General features: G+C 45.9%; 1 protein-coding gene and 1 long non-coding RNA gene across 2 annotated transcripts in view; one reads left to right on the top strand and one right to left on the bottom strand.

The window, feature by feature from the left end:
• The window catches only part of arhgap44a (Rho GTPase activating protein 44a), a 486303-nt gene that overhangs the window by 335891 nt on the left and 133535 nt on the right, over positions 1 to 16877 (bottom strand). The gene's annotated exons all lie outside the window — the stretch shown is intronic.
• The window catches only part of LOC140394844 (uncharacterized), a 129010-nt gene continuing 120683 nt past the window's right edge, over positions 8551 to 16877 (top strand). Inside the window, exons 1-2 of the long non-coding RNA XR_011936036.1 lie at positions 8551 to 8683; positions 8897 to 9056. This is a non-coding gene — a long non-coding RNA (uncharacterized lncRNA). The remainder of the gene's footprint in view (positions 8684 to 8896; positions 9057 to 16877) is intronic.

Raw genomic sequence — 16877 nt, 5'->3', positions numbered from 1 at the left:
AATAGTTTCTTCCCATCTACCTTGTTCTAAATTTACAGTCAATAATCCATGACTAGGCCCAAAATGATAGCCAACAATCTAGGATCAGGCCTTGTCCGACAAGTCAACAATCCAGGATTAGACACAAACCGATAGCCAACAATCCAGGATGAGGCCCAAACTGATTGCGAACAATCCAGGATCAGGGCTGAACTGTAGTTAACACTCCAGGATCGGATCCTAACCGATAGTCCATAATCCAGGACAAGCCCCTAACTGATAGCCAGCAACTCAAGACTAGGCCCAAACCGATTCCAGAGATGAGGGGCATGATGCAGAGGACTGAAGTTAAAGTCCACTGTCGGGCACGTTTAGCAGGGTGTTTCTCTGCGGCTACAGCGCCGCTATCCAACGGCACCTTGTTTCAGCTCGCCAGCAGGAAAGGCTTCCCGCAGATCAGGACGCCATGTTGTGCAGCAGTCACGGTCTTTCTCTCCCCCCCCCCCCCCCCCCCTCCAATCCCTTTCAGGCACCCCCCATCCTCCCTACCTTGGGAAGGCCCCCCCCCCCTCACGGGCCTGACCTGTGGCAGTGTCAACCAGGAACCTGGGCAGCCTGGCACTGCCACCCATTGCGCTGACAGTGCCAATGAGGGCGAAATCCAGTTTGCGCCGGGCGAGCGAGTTGGTCCGGTGCAGAGCCCGATTTGGGGATCTTGCGCGATTCACCCATTGCCCGAGGGATTTGTCTTGTGAAGAGAGATTGAGCAGATTAGGCCTATACTCTCTCAAGTTTAGATGCATGAGAGGAAATCTAATTGCGATATATAAGATGATAAAAGGTATTGACAAAGTAGACATAGAGCAGATGCTTCCTCTTGTGGGGCAATCTAGAATGAGAGGTCATGTTTTAGGATAACGGGTAGAAGATTTTTTTTTTTTATTAAATATTTGATTGAAAATTTTTGGTCAACCAACACAGTACATTGTGCATCCTTTACACAATATTATAACAACACAAATAACAATGACCTATTTTATAAACAAAAAATGAATAAATAATAAATAACAAAAATGAATACTAGCCCTAATTGGCAACTGCCTTGTCACAAGTAACACTCTCCAAAAATATAATTTAACAGTCCAATATATAATTATCTGTAGCAACGACCTATACATACTATACAGTATATATTAACAACCCTGAGAGTCCTTCTGGTTCCTCCTCCCCCCCCCCCCCCCCCCCCGATCCTGGGCTGCTGCTGCTGCCTTCTTTTTCCCATTCCGTCTATCTTTCTGCGAGGTATTCGACGAACGGTTGCCACCGTCTGGTGAACCCTTGAGCCGACCCCCTTAGGACGAACTTAATCCGCTCTAGCTTTATAAACCCCGCCATGTCATTTATCCAGGTCTCCACCCCCGGGGGCTTGGCTTCTTTCCACATTAGCAATATCCTGCGCCGGGCTACTAGGGACGCAAAGGCCAAAACATCGGCCTCTCTCGCCTCCTGCACTCCCGGCTCTTGTGCAACCCCAAATATAGCCAACCCCCAGCTTGGTTCGACCCGGACTCCTACTACTTTTGAAAGCACCTTTGTCACCCCCATCCAAAACCTCTGTAGTGCCGGGCATGACCAAAACATATGGGTATGATTCGCTGGGCTTCTCGAGCACCTCGCACACCTATCCTCCACCCCAAAAAATTTACTGAGCCGTGCTCCAGTCATATGTGCCCTGTGTAATACCTTAAACTGAATCAGGCTTAGCCTGGCACACGAGGACGACGAGTTTACCCTGCTTAGGGCATCTGCCCACAGCCCCTCCTCGATCTCCTCCCCCAGCTCTTCTTCCCATTTCCCTTTTAGTTCATCTACCATAGTCTCCCCTTCGTCCCTCATTTCCCTATATATATCTGACACCTTACCATCCCCCACCCATGTCTTTGAGATCACTCTGTCCTGCACCTCTTGTGTCGGGAGCTGCGGGAATTCCCTCACCTGTTGCCTCGCAAAAGCCCTCAGTTGCATATATCTGAATGCATTCCCTTGGGGCAACCCATATTTCTTGGTCAGCGCTCCCAGACTCGCGAACTTCCCATCCACAAACAGATCTTTCAGTTGCGTTATTCCTGCTCTTTGCCACATTCCATATCCCCCATCCATTCCCCCCGGGGCAAACCTATGGTTGTTTCTTATCGGGGACCCCCCCAAGGCTCCAGTCTTTCCCCTATGCCGTCTCCACTGTCCCCAAATCTTCAGTGTAGCCACCACCACCGGGCTTGTGGTGTAGTTCCTCGGTGAGAACGGCAATGGGGCTGTCACCATAGCCTGTAGGCTAGTCCCCCTACAGGACGCCCTCTCTAATCTCTTCCACGCCGCTCCCTCCTCCTCTCCCATCCACTTACTCACCATTGAAATATTAGCGGCCCAATAATACTCACTTAGGCTCGGTAGTGCCAGCCCCCCCCTATCCCTGCTACGCTGTAAGAATCCCTTCCTCACTCTCGGGGTCTTCCCAGCCCACACAAAACCCATGATGCTCTTTTCAATCCTTTTAAAAAAAGCCTTCGTGATCACCACCGGGAGGCACTGAAACACAAAGAGGAATCTCGGGAGGACCACCATCTTAACCGCCTGCACCCTCCCTGCCATTGACAGGGATACCATATCCCATCTCTTGAAATCCTCCTCCATCTGTTCCACCAACCGCGTTAAATTTAACCTGTGCAATGTGCCCCAATTCTTAGCTATCTGGATCCCCAGGTAATGAAAGTCCCTTGTTACCTTCCTCAGCGGTAGGTCCTCTATTTCTCTACTCTGCTCCCCTGGATGCACCACAAACAACTCACTTTTCCCCATGTTCAATTTATACCCTGAAAAATCCCCAAACTCCCCAAGTATCCGCATTATTTCTGGCATCCCCTCCGCCGGGTCCGCCACGTATAGTAGCAAATCGTCCGCATACAAAGATACCCGGTGCTCTTCTCCTCCCCTAAGTACTCCCCTCCACTTCTTGGAACCCCTCAACGCTATCGCCGGGTAGAAGATTTATAATAGAGATGATGAGAAATTACTTCTCTCAAAGGGTCGCATGGAATTCACAGCCCCAGAGCGAGGTGGATGCCGGGACATTGACTAAATGTAAGAAGGAGATAGACAGATTTTTAATTAGTAATGCGTTGAAGGGTTATGGAGAACGGGCAGGAAAGTGGTGTTGAGGCTGAGATGAGATCAGCCACGACCGTATTGAATGGCGGAGTGAGCTCGAGGGGCTGAATTGCCTACTCCTGCCCCATGTTCTTATGTTCCCTTCATTCACTGAAAACTCCAATTAAATCATCCTTTAAATCTTTGAACTTCCAAGGAATACAGCAATAGGGGCTGGTTTTGCACAGTGGGCTAAACAGCTGGCTTGTAATGCAGAACAAGGCAGCAGCGCGGGTTCAATTCACGTACCGGCCTCCCCAAACAGGCGCCGGAATGTGGCGACTAGGGGATTTTTATAGTAACTTCATTGTAGCCTGCTTGTGACAATAAGCGATTATTATTATTATTGTAACCTCTCCTCACAATTTATCCTATGGAGTTCAGGTGCTCTGGTCAACACAGCACTTTGCGTGAAGCTGCACTCCCTTTGCGGTGAAATCAAACATAATCAGAATTTATTTTGTATCACAAGCTCTTGAGTGTATATTCCATATCAATTAGTGCCACGGTTACAGAAAAGTAGTACAGAATACATTAAAAAATTGTTTCCTTTGACCCACCCTGCATTCTCAGTAAAGTGGAACTATGGTTATGTGGATATGGTATGCAGGATATTCCCTCCCTAGCACAAATCATACTGAGAAGAGTTTGGGATATATAATCCCACTGACACATAGCAAAATATCTTGGACACTGCGTAAAAGGAAACAGAACTGTTGAACATCCAACTTTGATATTCATTGCAGGTTTAAAGAAGCCATCTGACATGTTTACAGTGGCTACTTTAATTTAAACTGGAATTCTTCATTCCTCACTGAACAAAATAAATATTTGAATATTGAACATCGAAAATTGACAGCTCGCTTGATGGGTAATGGGATTAAGTGTATTTAAAAATGTTGCTCCAGATTTCAGACAAGTAGGGCAGTATGGTGGCGCAGTGGGTTAGCACTGTGGCCTCACGGCGCCAAGGTCCCAGGTTCGATCCCAGTTCTGGGTCATTGTCCATGTGGAGTTTTCACATTCTCCCCGTGTTTGCTTGGTTTTCGCCCCACAACCCAAAGATGTGCCAGGTAGGTGGATTGGCCAGGCTAAATTGCCCCTTAATTGGAAAAAATGAAATGGGTACTCTAAAATCTTTTTTTTAAAGTATAACCATAGGTAGGTAATTAGCCGTGGACACAGAGCCATAGGTATCTCTTTCTATTGGAGGCAGACAACTGGTTATATACAGCTCGAGGAGCACTGCTCCAATCAAACATGGGCCAAGGCAAGGAGGCAGGCCTCCATGAACTACCATAGCCGGTACAGGGATTGAACCCGCGCTGTTCCCGTCATTCCGCCTTGCACTCAAACTATATTTGGTATTCCTCCCAATTACAATTTGTGGGATCTTATATGGAAATTGCCTACTGCGTTTGCCCCAAATAATCTCTCCACTTCAATGCAACTCACGGCATGAGTAACGCCTTGCGACATTCCAAGACATGTGGTAAGGTGCAATACAAATACAGGCCTTTTGTTCTTATTTTGTTATTTTACAGTTGCCAAGCTCAAGCTGATTTGATACAGACCTTGTTATACTTCAGCCCATTTGGCACTTGTGTTCCTGCTGTTACCAATGTAATATTTCACTTCTGGGCTTCAAAGAGCTATTGTTCCTATCTGCCATCAATTAGAGCAATTGAACCCCCTTCATGTGATAGGCATTAGTCACCAATGGCCATTACTGCAATCACCACAGGAGAAACACCAGTTAGCTGAGCTTGTAACAGGTACTGTCACATTTAGAATACTTGGATCAAACAGCAGAAATCTAGCTCAAATTACTGATATGTTCCCACCTAATATGGTTCTTTGTCTATTCAGCTCTGTGCTGTTACAATAGTAGATGCTGGGACTATTAATCATCAAGGAAAAATCACAATAGTTTCAGTGTTCAACATTAATGCAAGATGGGTCTTGAAACAAATGAACGCTGCCGGGAAATGGATCTCATATTAATAAGAGAGACGAGCCATGAGTTTGTGACTCCGGTTCTGTAGCAGATCTATCATTCTGAGGATAACCATTTCACGCTGTTGCAGTTCCAGCCAAGGCCTGTATTCCAGCCTCACTGTTTAAATTCTGAATGTGACACAACCAACAGAAAAATGTGCAAATCAACTGACAAACTATTTAAATTGGAAAGATCAACTCGACCGGCAGGTTGGACAGTTGCTGAACTATTTTGGCACAGGTATTTGGTTAGTCACAGATGACTCCAATGGAAATAGATGTAAAACAGGCTGCATTTGCCACCTTCCATTTTACACACTTGCACAAAGTTCAAGTCCGCCGCCCCCCCCCCCCCCCCCCCCCCATTCATTTGTGACTGAGTTCCATTTGTACCAGGGCAAGGGTAACGGGGAGGTTGATTTTTTTTCCCCCCAACTTTAAAGCAAAAGTCAACATTTCCCCAATGGCTTGGGTTGCCGGACTCTTCCCATGTCATTTTAATTATAGTGGCCTCAGAGGGCACAAGAAAGGACAACCGTACAACGAATGTAATTGGACTTCAGTTTCAAAGCACTGCAAGCTGTCAGTGAGATATGAGGGTAAAAGACATTGCTCAATCAACTGGCTGATTCATTCAAATAGTTGGGAAAAACTGTTGCCAGTTAAGCGGAAAAAAACAATAACATCGTGTGGTTGTTTAGTACAAAACATTGATTGGTATCTAGTGTAAGAAAACCTGACACCAATGTGTGACTTAATCTGTTTTCCTGCAAACCTCGCCAGTTTGAATTGATGAACATGCAGTCACAGCACTGTTTCATTGTTCCAGAGGAAACACTTATTTTCTAATATGATTAGCAACAGTGTTTCTGATCCAGATTTCAAAGCGTTTTCAGTGACTATTAGCAACTGAACACCGCTGCACGTAAATGTTGTCCATTGTGAGTCGAATAGTTAGTGGGATTTAAGAGGATTTTTAAAATCGTACGCAAAGATGCAGTGAAGCAAAAATAAAATGCGAGCTACCTTGTCAGTGGCGAAAACTTCAGCCGCAAACTTTGAGATGCACAGCAGGTCAGACACCCTCATCCAAAAGGTTGACCTTCCCAGAAGATGACTGACTTGTTGGACACTGCCTGTGTCGTGTTAGTCACACTGGTCTAACACTGGCTGCAACTGGATGCAGCTTAGATCAGAAAGATACTCCAGACCTTGAAGTTAGTTAAATCAGGTTTATTGAACGAATAGCACAGTTCTCTGTGAGTTCGACTCTCTGCTAACTTAAGTGTGGTTACTCTGTCTGACTGAAGCAGACTAGCTCTTAGCCACGTGGTGGAGGTGTGAGATTGTAACAACACCCTTGACTGACTCTCTAGATGTTCATCAGTGGAAAGAGGCGGAGTGTGAGTGCCTCGTGTCTTTTATAGTCAGATCCCACCCCTGAGTGTCCTGCCTGCTTATTGGTCATGTCCTGTTCTCTGTGTCCATTAGCTGCTTGTCATTATGTGTGTGTCTGCATATCATGACATCTCCCCTTTTTTTAATGTTTGGATGACATATGTGAACGTATTTACAAGAATATATACATGCAGTGGATGTGAACAAATGTACATGTAAAACAGCTGTCTAATGCAAGAACACAGGACATAACAAACAGAACAAATGTTCATAAGTCCAGTCTCTGTGGCTTGCGTCTGATCCTGGTCGACCACCAGAGAAATGGTGGTGGGGACGACAGCGCCTTGATGGGCGGGATTGAAGCCTGACTGGTGGCCTCGGGAGTCGAGGTATCAGGAGGTGGCAAAACAACAGAAGGAAACGGAGAAGAATGTGGTTGCGGGCAGGCAACTTTGCGCAGTGCCCGTCTGTTTCATTGCACAACAGAACCATCAGCCAAACGCACAACATACGAGCAGGGGGGCAGCCTGTCGAACAACGACAGCTGGATCTGACCAGCCTCCATCAGGGATCTTGACCCGAATAGTGTCTGACGGGGATAACACGGACAAATCGGTGGCATGAGCATCATAGCCCTGTTTTTGCCGGTCTCTGAGTTGCTGCACCTTCTGCAGCACCGGGAGGTGATCCAGGTTGGATACGTGTATGGCTGGAAGTGTGGTTCGCAGGTCCCTGTTCATCAGGAGTTGAGCCGGCGACATGCCAGTGGACAGTGGGGTCGCCTGTACGCAAGCAACGCAAGGTGAATGTCAGACGTGAAATCTGCGGCCTTGCAGATGAGCTGCTTCACTATGTGCACTCCTTTCTCAACTTTTCCGTTTGACTACGGATAGTGTGGGCTGGAAGTGACGTGTTTGAACTGATACGACTGGGCAAACAGAGACCATTCATGGCTGCTGAAGCACAGGCCATTGTCACTCATGACAGTGAGTGGGATACCATGCCTGGAGAATGTCTCCTTACAGGCCTTGATGATGGTCAGGATGTGAGGTCTGAGAGCTTCACGACTTCAGTGTAATTGGAAAAGTAATCAATGATTAACACGTAATCACGACCATTTGCATGAAAGAGGTCGATGCCAACCTTGGACCACGGACAGGTTTCAATTTCATGCTGTTGAAGTGTCTCCTTACTCTGCGCTGGCTGGAAGTGTTGACAGGTCACACAGTTAAGGACCATGTTCGCGATGTCCCGGCTGATCCCGGGCCTATAGACAGCCTGCCTGGCTCTGCGTCTGCACTTTTCCACGCCCAGGTGGCCCTCATGGATTTGACGGGGCACCAAGCTCTGGAGACTGTGTGGAATTACAATCCGGTCCAGTTTGAGGAGGATACCATCAACCACCGTCAGGTCATCCTTTACATTGAAAAATTGAGGGCACTGGCCTTTTTGCCATCCATTGGCTAGATGTTTGGCTGTCTCCTCACGGATATGAATCACCTTCTCATCAGATGCCGGGAGGCTGCTAGCACACAGCTGCACCTGTGACTCAACCTGTGACTCAATTTGCCTGATGACGTTCAGTGGTTCACTAGGCACGGTGATGGAGCGGGACAGTGTACCGGCAATGAGCTCCTTGCCAGGTTTATTGAACTAATAGCACAGTTAGCACAGTTCTCTGTGAGTTCGACTCTCTGCTAACTTAAGTGTGGTTACTCTGTCTGACTGAAGCAGACTAGCTCTTAGCCACATGGTGGAGGTGTGAGATTGTAACAACACCCTTGACTGACTCTCTAGATGTTCATCAATGGAAAGAGGTGGAGTGTGAGTGCCTCGTGTCTTTTATAGTCTGATCCCACCCCTGAGTGTCCTGCCTGCGTATTGGTCATGTCCTGCTCTCTGTGTCCATTAGCTGCTTGTCTGTATATCATTATGTGTGTGTCTGCATATCATGACAGCCTGCACTTTTATTTTTAGCTTTTCTTTCATATTTCAGATATGAAGTGTTTTTTTCTTGCTTATTTTTTGTATTTGAGATGGAAGATTGTTGCTAAATGCATCATTGTTTGCTGGACATTGGACTATATCATGTAATGATTTACAGGTATGTGATACAAACAGGCACAGGGACGTTCTGTTCTGACTCAAAGCAATAAATGTTGGTTTTACACAGGCTTCTCCAGATAGAACCTTGTAAATTACTTAGTGCCGGTCATCGCAATACAACCTAGTGCAGATAGAAACAGTGTTTTTTAAAATTCAGGATTTCGAAAGTTTTTTTTTCCCCACAGTGCCTTCTTCCTTCGTATGGTTTCAGGAGTAGATTTCGACACCGTTTCAATGCTCAATTCCTCAACCCAGTCCAATGCCCTGCTTGGAGATCGAGCGTAACTACAGGATGTCGCCCTCAAACTTGAGTCAGGGAAAAACGTTACTGCAAGCTCCATGGTCTGGTCAGGGTTTCCAATCACGACCAGGTGAGGTTTGAGCTGCCACTTGTACACCAGGTGGCCACATTGTTCACATCCAGTCTTAATTCTATTCAGGGTTTCCACATGCTCTTGAGGGGTGGGGCAGGGGGTGAGTGGAGAGAGTGAGAGAGAGAAAGATTGAAAGTTTGCTTTTGAGATGTTGAATTATGTTTATCTGGGAGGGCATTTTCTGCCCAAGCTTTCCTTCAGGTTTTATCAGTGTTACGTGTTTAATCAGTGTTTATCAGTGGAGAAGTTTGATTCATATCCAGAGGTGGTTTTGTAGAGTCACTTGAAGCGTTGGGAGGTCTTGAAGGTCTCTATGGTTGGAGGTTCAAGTTTAAAAAGAAAATTGGCTGAAAGTTTTTGATCAAAAACTAACCTCCATAATGGATTGACCCCCAAAAATGGGAGGTATATTGAGCTAGATATCTATCAGGAGTCTCAAATTTCTCTCTGTAAATTCAGTGAAATCCCGGAGAAACAACATGAACTGTAAACAGCCATTAATATTCCTTCTGCAGGATTTCTGCTGAACTTGTAAAGCAGGAGATCGATTGGAAGAACACCACATAAATCACTGGCGATTATGTCATTGCAAAGAAGCTCTCACTTGACATTCATAAATAGGAAAAAGGATTACTCTTAACTACTATGAAAACGACATAAATCTGAAATAAACAGAAATGGTTCAAAATACACTGTTAGTCAGTCAATATCTGAAAGGGAAAGCTAAGTGTTTTCAAGGCAATCCTTCAACTACTTTGTTTTTACACCTGTTACAATCCCTGTAAAGACTGATAACTTTTTAAAAGAGATTTAAATTCCCAGTGACTGAGGATCAGACATCAAGATTTTATGTTTTAAGATTTTTACTCTAACAAACTAAAATCAACTTTAACTAACCATTGCTTAATAGGAAACTAATATATTAAACTACAGAATTCTTGGGCTGAACTGACTGACATCCAGCAATTCCTTCCCCCAGCCACACCAGGCCAACTCTTTCACTGTCCTTAAATCTCTTCCACCAGGGAATGTGCTCCCTCCAAAATACTGCCTGGTGGCTAACCGAACAGCCTTTTCTCCTGGTGCTCACAATAGCTGCTGTTTCTGTCTCTCCCTCTGGGTCTCTCTCGCTCTATTTTTCTTTGATTCGCTCTCTCTCTCTTCTTGGTGTGAGGTGGGGGGTGGGGGTGCGGGGCATTCCAGAAGCAAGAATCATGAAGAGAGTATTCCAAAGCCTCTGTCGGTGCTTGTGTAACTGGTGAGGGGAATTGGCATTCAACTACTAAAGAGGGAGGACCGCCTGGACAGCTCCTAACCTCCTCCGAACCTGGGAAGTTTCTCAAGTTGAGAAAGTTAACATTTATGACATGCAGGTAATCCAGCTCAATGGTAATCCGGTCAATGATAATTAGCAATAGGGGAGCCATGAGCATGCTGGATCCATACCCTGTTTCTTTGCTGTGATCACTAACCTTCACTTCCATTGGACGTAAGTCATCCCTGCTCTCACTGGTCTCCAACTATGACAACAATGTAGTTGATTCGAGGCCAGGAGTTGAGCTCCTGACAGATTTCTTGTGTGCCTGGAATGTCAGGCCATTATACATTGTAAACATTTAATTTCTTTACGATAAGCTTTCTCATGAATGTATTCACAGGTTTAATGCTTTGGAACAGTCAGGCATTCCATGCGCTTCAATCCTGCGTTACAGATAGTTTCATTCAAGCAAGGTTTCCGATCTCTCAATGTCTATATTGCCAACATACATCAATTGGTTAGTGAGTTATCTGCCTCAAAATAATTATACATGTCTTTTGTGGCATACAATTTCAATGTATTCATTTTCATTTTGACAAGAATGCTGATGCACAGGAAAGTGAAACCAGTTCTCTGAATGTCTGCACCAATGTTCATATTTCCAGAAAACATTTCATTTTCACTGCAGCTTCAACAGTTGGGAGCTAATTTCCCTATTTGCTACCTGTTTACTTATTGTACCCATTCCCATCTTCAAACCATCACTAAAATGCCTGTCCGGTGATTATACATTGGGTGGGGGGTCGCTTAGCTCAGTTGGCTGAATGTTTAGTTTGTGATGCGGAGTGACGCCAACAGCATGGGTTCAATTCTTGTACCGGCTGAGGTTATTCATGAAGGCACTGCCTTCTCAACCTTGCCCCTCACCTAAGGTGTGGTGACCCCCAGATTAAATCATCGTCTGTCATCTCTCATAGGGGAGAGCAGCCAATTGTCCTCTCGGACTGTGGTGACGTTTACATTTTTTACATGGAGAAACGACAAAGAATCATAGAATATACAATGCAGAAGGAGGCCATTCAGCCCATCGAGTCTGCACCGGCCCTTACAAAGAGCACTCTACTCAAGCTCACCTATCTATCCTATCCCCGTAACCCAGTAACCCCCACTTAATGTTTTTTTGGACACTAAGGACAATTTATCATGGCCAATCCACCGAACCCACATATCTTTGGACTGTGGGAGGAAACCGGAGCACTCGGAGGAAACCCACGCAGAAACAGGGAGAACGTGCAGACTCCGCACGGACAATGACCCAGCCGGGAATCGAACGTGGGACCCTGGAGCTGTGAAGCAATTGTGCGAACCACTATGCTACCGTGCTGCCCAATCTTATTCACAAAGTTTTCCTACAGTATCAGAACAATGCTTCTGGCGGACTGTGCAGACAAAAATGATTGCCAATCTGCAGAAACCCAATCTGAGTGGGTAGACTTTACTCCGTATCAATATTTGGCATTACTCACACCCTTGATCGGACCCACAAATAATTCTACAAGACGGTGCTATTTTGCAAGTTGCCAATTTAAAGAAAAACTTAAATTATTATTATTAATGAAACAAATATTCAGCTGCTTTTAACTTCAAAATGTCTAAATACCGCATTAGCTGTGCTGCATGTGACTACTCACACCAGGGGATCTGCTGTCATGGTGCGTCACACTCATCACCCTCACGCATCCACTGCACCTCATCTGCAATTACTCTGTGATGTTCGTCATCCAACGATGCCTAGGTTGATCCCTCTTTCTGTTGCCCCCCCACTTTGCCCTCTAGAAGAGACCTCTGTCGCTTTTCAACTGTGATCACAAGATTGAAATCCCGACGCTCTCATTTCTGGATGTCATATTTTCGAGTTCATTCTGTTCTTGCAAGTTCAGGCACCTCTTCATTTGTCTTGTTTTTGACAAATGGAATTTTTAGCACATGTCTGAGCATCCACATTTCAAAGGCCTTGATTTGCTTCCACAGACCTTTATTTATTGTTCAGATTTCTGAGGCAAACAGAAACGTATACCAGCACTAGAGACTCGGCTAGTCTGTCTTCTAGATTTAGATTTATTATCATGTGTACCGAGGTACAGTGAGAAGTAGTGTTCTGCGTAATCCAGGCAGATCATTCCATGCATGAAAAAACATGGAACATACGATAAATACACAATGTTAATACACAGACACATAGGCGAAGCATACGGAATGTAATGCTAACAACATGAGATAAAATGCGTAGAGTGATCAGTTCAGTCCATAAGGGGGTCATTCAGGAGTCTGGTAACAGAGAGGAAGAAGCTGTTTTGAATCTGTTAGTGCGTGTTCTCAGTCTTTTGTATCTTCTGCCCGATGGAAGAGATTGGAAGAGTGAATTACCCGGGTGTGAGGTGTCTTTGATTATGCTGCCCGCTTTCCCAGGCGGTGGGAGGTGTAGACAGAGTCAATGGATGGAAGGCGGTTTCGCGTGATGGACTGGGCTGTGTTTACGACTCTCTGTAGTTTCTTACGGTCTTGGGCCGAGCAGTTGCCATACCAAGCTGTATGCATGCATCAGCAGCCAGATAAGAAGTTTTCTATGGTGCATCTATAAAAATTGGTAAGAGTCAATGTGGATATGTCGAATGTCCTTAGTTTCCTGAGGAAGTATAGGCTCTGTTGTGTTTTCTAAGGTGAGAGATGTTATTGTCTATTCTCATCCCTGGACAACAAATTTTAAATTAAGTGATCGAATAGTTAATTTATATTCAAAGTTCATCCTCGTACTTAAAGATTATTATCCTGTGTGAGAGTGTAAAATTTAATTGAGAATATTGGTGCTGCATGTCTAAAGATGGGGCAATTGAATTGAGTATAATTAAATTACACAAGGGGGAGCAGATGAGGTTGTCTAAATTGCCATAAAGAGTTGGCTATACATTTACATTTTATTAAGCTCAGATAAATGTCTCAAATTGTTTGGTTCAAGTTAGAACTAATGTGATCATCAAAATATTCTGGCTATGGGCAAAAGCATAATTGAGTTCCCAGTGATTCCAATGCTAAGACTCAGGAAAATAGCTTCCTCAGAGTCAAACAGCACCAGGTGTGTATGTTACGTTTTCTTTTGAAAATTATTTTTGTCACACTTCCAGAACAGGTAATTAGGCTATTAATTTTTCATGAATTGTAAAATATTCTGTAGATTTAATCCTGGGACTATAATCAAGAAAATTAACCAACTATATGCCATGGAAAAGGACAAATAATCGGGTTTTCCTTCGTAAGACTATAAGACCATAAGAGATAGGATCAGAATGGGACCATTCAGCCCATCGAGTCTGCTCCGCTATCCAATCATGTCTGGTTATCGTGCGCTGGACAAAGCCAAACCATCGAGCAAAGTGTACTGAATATTTTTTTAAAGCCTCTGAAATTGAGCCAAGTCGAAGCACAACATCCTTTGGGTTGCCCAATGGAAACTGTAACTTGTCCAAAGAAAGTAGCATTGTTTCGTTCCGAAGTACAGTCCGCCCACTTACTTTGCTCAACTCTTAAATTAGTTCAGAGTTTTAACAGCTAAACAACAAGTCCATCAGTGTCACTCTTACAGAATGGAAAAGCACGCTGGCATTATAAATTAAAATGTATTTGTTTTTTAAAATTCTTATCAGCAGGACAATAATGTTTTGCGAACAGATTTGGCCACAGAAAGGCATCTTAGAAATCATAAAAACAGCTAAATTTATTGATTCTGCACACACCAGGTTTTGTTTTACATGAAGGGTTTGTTACCAATCTCTCCCAATATACATTTTAAAAATTCTCTTTATTTCACTCAAAACAAATTGTATTTGCTCATTCCATTTACTAAGACATCAGTAAACATGTACGGTGGCACAAGTCATCCTTTGCCTTCACTAGTTTCTTTCTCTCATGTTGTGTGTTGGGTAAATGTTCCATGACAATAGTATCTCTCACTTGATGCTCCAACACTGTGGGGTAGAGTTTGAGGCCTCCTGCCTGGCAGGTATGGAGTGTTGGCACCTGAGAATGGTGGAGAATATCCCACCTTGTTCCAGTTATCACTGTAGCTGCTGCAATCTTCTCATGGGCCAATCACAGGATGAACAAAGAACAACGAACAAAGAAAAGTACAGCACAGGAACAGGCCCTTCGGCCCCCCCAAGCCTGCGCTGACCATGCTGCCCCTCTAAACTAAAATCTTCTACACTTCTGGGGTTCGTATCCCTCTATTCCCATCCTATTCATGTATTTGTCAAGATGCCCCTTAAACGTCACTATCGTCCCGGCTTCCACCACCTCCTCCGGCAGCGAGTTCCAGGCATCCACTACTGGTTAGAGGCATTAGGCTTGTGTCATGCATTCGACCCCATTGAACTGCAAACAGGAATGGTATGAAGGACCCTGAATGAACTGTTCGGAAACTGCAGGACGAGCCCAGCAGACACTGCTCAATATCAGCTGCTTAACCAGCCCAATTGCAGTCCACAGTTTTGATTGACATTTTGTGAATCTGGGAGGTGCAGGATGCCCCTCTGAGCACCACATGATCAATTTTGATCTCTGCTACTCTGGGTCCCCCTCTCCCAAGATTGCAGCCATCCCACCCTCCCCATGCCTGGTGTTTGCCTGGCCACCCAATGTAGATCAATTTCTGCCCATTCCCCAATGGCCTGATACACAAATGGCCATCAAAATGCGCCAGGCCTGTCGGTCAGCATTATCGACTGTCGGGCCAGTCAGAGCAGCCTGCATGCTGGCTGCTCAGTAATTAAAACCTAAGGCTGCATGCTTTATGTAAGTAATCAGTCTGATCATTCTGTCCAGTGGTGTAAGGTTAGAGGCGGAAACAGAAACAGTGTGTCTGCTGTGGTTACAAGTGTTTAAGTAGTTGGTAACTGGAATTGTCTGCGTGTGACCGCAGCATTTATCTAATACTTTATGCTTCACTAAAAGCTCCAGCATGAGTTAAGATTAATTTCAGCAATGGTATGATATCTAAGTATCGTCACATCAATGCAACTGATATCATGCAAGTTTGTTGATTTGATTATACTTCGCTTTACTTCGCCTTAGCCTTGTTCAGTGTGACCATCCACCGTCTGGTAGGTGGATGCGGACGTTGTCTCCAGGGGCCAGGGAGAGAAGATCAGTCGCCCGTATGTCGTACGATCTCTTCTGGCGATCGCGCTGCAGTTGCATCCTATGCAATACCGGAGCATGGTCTATTTTTGGTGCCAGGATGGAAGGCACAGTGGTTCTGAGGGCGCGACCCATCAGCAGTTGTGCTGGTGAGAGACGAGTGGCTAGTGGGGCCGAGCGATAGGCCAGCAGGGCGAGGTAGAAGTCCGACCCGGCAGCAGCAGCCTTGCAGAGGAGCCGCTTGGCAATGTGAACGCCCTTCTCCGCCTTTCCATTGGACTGGGGGTGCAGAGGGCGGGACGTCACGTGTGTGAAGCCATACGAAGCAGCAAAGGACGACCATTCATGGCTGGCAAAACAGGGCCCATTGTCCGACATGACAGTCATCGGAACGCCGTGGCGAGCAAAGGTGTCTTTGCAGACCCTGATGACAGCAGACGACGTCAAATCGTGCAGGCGTATGACTTCTGGGTAGTTTGAGAAGTAGTCAACTATGATGATATAGTCCATGCCGAGCGCGTGAAATAGGTCGACACCCACCTTCGCCCAGGGGGACGTCACCAGCTCATGGGGCAGAAGCGTCTCAGGAGGTTGCGCCGGCTGAAACCTTTGGCAGGTTGTACAGTTGGCAATATCGTCACTGATGCCCGGCCAGTATACCGCCCCTCGAGCCCTCCGTCTGCACTTCTCGACCCCCAAGTGGCCTTCGTGTAGTTGATCGAGAACCAGCTTGTGCATGCTATGCGGAATCACAATCCGGTCCAGCTTCAGAAGGACACCATCAATGATGGCTAGGTCGTCTCGTACATTGTAGAACTGCGGGCACTGCCCTTTGAGCCATCCTCCCGTTTTGTGGCGCATCACTCGCTGCAGAAGGGGGTCGGCCGCAGTCTCTCAGCAGATACGGGCCAGACTGGAGTCGTCAGCCGGCAGATTCGCCGCTGTAAAAGCCACCTGTGCCTCGACCTGACATACGAACCCCTCCGCATCTGGCGGCGTGCTCACTGCTCTGGATAGGGCATCCACCACGATGAGGTCCTTCCCTGGAGTGTAGACCAGTTGGAAGTCGTACCTCCTGAGTTTAAGTAGGATGCGCTGGAGGCGAGGGGTCATCTCGTTCAGGTCCTTGTTTATTATGCTGACCAGGGGGCGGTGGTCAGTTTCGACCGTGAACCGTGGAAGACCTTAGACGTAATCGTGGAACTTGTCTAAACCGGTTAGCAAGCCCAGGCATTCTTTTTCGATTTGCGCGTAGCGCTGCTCTGTGGGGGGTCATGGCCTGCGATGCATAGGCCACTGGGGCTCATGATGCCGTGTCATCCCGCTGCAGGAGCACTGCTCCAATGCCGGATTGGCTGGCATCAGTT

Source organism: Scyliorhinus torazame, chromosome 18 (genome assembly GCF_047496885.1).
Source record: "Scyliorhinus torazame isolate Kashiwa2021f chromosome 18, sScyTor2.1, whole genome shotgun sequence".
Taxonomy (NCBI): Eukaryota; Metazoa; Chordata; class Chondrichthyes; order Carcharhiniformes; family Scyliorhinidae; genus Scyliorhinus; species Scyliorhinus torazame.
Note: the sequence above shows the minus strand (reverse complement) of the source record. Positions and strands in the feature narration are given on the sequence as shown.